Source organism: Arachis ipaensis, chromosome B06 (assembly GCF_000816755.2).
Source record: "Arachis ipaensis cultivar K30076 chromosome B06, Araip1.1, whole genome shotgun sequence".
NCBI lineage: Eukaryota > Viridiplantae > Streptophyta > Magnoliopsida > Fabales > Fabaceae > Arachis > Arachis ipaensis.
The window spans coordinates 39,455,335-39,458,475 of NC_029790.2; positions in this window are offsets into that span (position 1 = coordinate 39,455,335).

Below are 3,141 nucleotides of genomic sequence, written 5' to 3' on the forward strand. Positions count from 1 at the left end.
ACACTCGAAATGGATTTTCTGGAGCTATAAAACTCCAAACGGCACGCTCTCAATTGCGTTGGAAAGTAGACATCCAGGGCTTTCCAGAAATATATAATAGTCCATACTTTGCCCGAGTTAGACGACGCAAACTGGCGTTCAACGCCAGTTCTCTGCCCTATTCTGGCGTTAAACGCCAGAAACAGGTTACAAGTTGGAGTTAAACGCCCAAAACAGGTTACACCCTGGCGTTTAACTCCAGAAATAGCCTAGGCACGTGTAAAGCTCAAGTCTCAGCCCCAGCACACACCAAGTGGGCTCCAGAAGTGGATTTATGCACTATCTATCATAGTTTACTCATTTTCTGTAAACCTAGGTTACTAGTTTAGTATTTAAACAACTTTTAGAGATTTATTTTGTACCTCATGAAATTTTCATGCTTTACATTGTATCTCTATGGCATGAGTCTCTAAACTTCATGATTGGGGGTGAGGAGCTCTGCTGTGTCTCGATGAATTAATGCAATTACTTCTGTTTTCTATTCAATCACGCTTGTTTCTATTCTAAGATACTCGCTTGTATTTAACCGTGATGAATGTGATGATCCGTGACACTCATCATCATTCTCAACCTATGAACGCGTGCCTGACAAACACTTCTGTTCTACCTTAGATTGAGTGTGTATCTCTTAGCCTCTTGGTTCATGATCAGAGTCTTCGTGGTATAGGCTAGGATTATTGGCGGCCATTCCTGAGATCCGAAAAGTCTAAACCTTGTCTGTGGTATTCCGAGTAGGATCTGGGAGGGGATGATTGTGACGAGCTTCAAACTCACGAGTGCTGGGCGTAGTGACAGACGCAAAACGATCAATGGATCCTATTCCAACATGAGTAAGAACCGACAGATGATTAGCCGTGCGGTGATAGCGCATTTGGACCATTTTCACTGAGAGGACGGATGGTAGCCATTGACAACGGTGATCCACCAACATACAGCTTGCCATGGAAGGAGACCTGCGTGTGTGAAGAAGGAGACAGTAGGAAAGCAGAGATTCAGAAGATAGAGCATCTCCAAAACCTCGATCTGTTCTCCATTACTGCATAACAAGTACTATTTAATTTATGCTTTTTACTCTTCATAAATATAATCACTCTTATCATTGATCTTCTGACTAAGAATTACAAAATAACCATAGCTTGCTTCAAGCCGACAATCTCCGTGGGATCGACCCTTACTCACGTAAGGTATTACTTGGACGACCCAGTGCACTTGCTGGTTAGTGGTACGAGTTGTGAAAAGTGTGATTTACAATTGGTGCACCAAAGGCGTACTAGTGAAGCTACTAACTTAAAGCACAAAAACAGATGTAATATAACAAAATATAATAGTATAATATCATAAGAATCTAGCCACGGCTCGCGGAGTTTAAGCCGGCTAGCCATATACAGATAATACATGAGACCGGATAGTAAAACAGCTTATACAAGTTTTGTTTTCTCAAATACAAGCCTCTAGGCCAAAAAAAAAAAAAAACAAAAGTGAGAGACATATACATAATAAATCAAAAAGACTCCAAGAGATATCCAGATCCTCTGCACCTATAACCAATAAAACAACTCACCGTGGTGGGTTGCGACCTGCATCTGAAAACAACAACAGAAATATGGTATGAGAACTGGAGGTTCTCAGTATGGTAACAGTGCCCAGTGATGTAGGATATAAGACCCCGGGACGCTGATGAGCGGATAATTTATACGCTTTTTGGCATTGTTTTTAGTATGTTTTTTGTAGGATCTAGTTACTTTTAGGAATGTTTTCATTAGTTTTTATGTTAAATTCACATTTCTGAAATTTACTATGAGTTTGTGTGTTTTTCTGTGATCTCAGGTATTTTCTGGTTGAAATTGAGGGACTTGAGCAAAAATCAGATTCAGAGGTAGAAGAAGGACTGCTGATGTTGTTGGATTTTGACCTCCCTGCACTCAAAGTGGATTTTCTCGAGCTACAGAACTCAAAATGGCGCGCTTCTAATTTCGTTGGAAAGTAGACATCCAGGGCTTTCCATCAATATATAATAGTCCATACTTTGGCCGAGTTTAGATGACGCAAAAGGGTGTTGAACGCCAGTTCTATGCAGCAGTCTGGAGTTAAACGCCAGAAACACGTCACGAAGCAGAGTTGAACGCCAAAAACACATTACAACTTGGCGTTCAACTCCAAAAGAAGCCTCTGCACGTGTAAACTTCAAGCTCAGCCTAAGCACACACCAAGTGGGCCCCGGAAGTAGATTTATGCATCAATTACTTACTTCTGTAAACCTTAGTATAAATAGGACTTTTTACTATTGTATTAATCATCTTATGATTTTTAGTTCATCTTTGGATCATATTGATCACGTTTGGGGGCTGGCCATTCGGCCATGCCTGAACCTTCATCACTTATGTATTTTCAAACGGTAGAGTTTCTACACACCAGAGATTAAGGTGTGGAGCTCTGCTGTTCCTCAAAGATTAATGCAAAGTACTACTGTTTTTCTATTCAATTCAACTTATTCCGCTTCTAAGATATCCATTCGCACTTCAACATGAATGTGATGATCATGACAGTCATCATCATTCCCTATGAACACGTGCCCGACGACCACTTCCGTTCTACCTTAGATTGAATGAGTATCTCTTGGATTCCTTAATCAGAATCTTCGTGGTATAAGTTAGAACCCATGGATGGCCATTCCTGAGATCCGGAAAGTCTAAACCTTGTCTGTGGTATTCCGAGTAGGATCTGGGAAGGGATGGCTGTGACGAACTTCAAACTCGCGAGTGCTGGGCGTAGTGACAAACGAAAAAGGATAGTAAATCTTATTCCAGTATGATCGAGAACCTCCAGATGATTAGCCATGCCGTGACAGAGCATTTGGACCCTCTTCACACAGAGGATGGGATGTAGCCATTGACAACGGTGATGCCCTTACAGAAAGCTTGCCATGGAAAGGAGTAAGACTGATTGGATGAAGACAGCAGAAAAGCAGAGATTCAGAGGAACGAAAGCATCTCTATACGCTTATCTGAAATTCTCACTAAAGAATTACATAAGTATTTCTATCTTTATTTTCTGTTTATTTATTATTATTATTCGAAAACTCCATAACCATTTGATATCCGC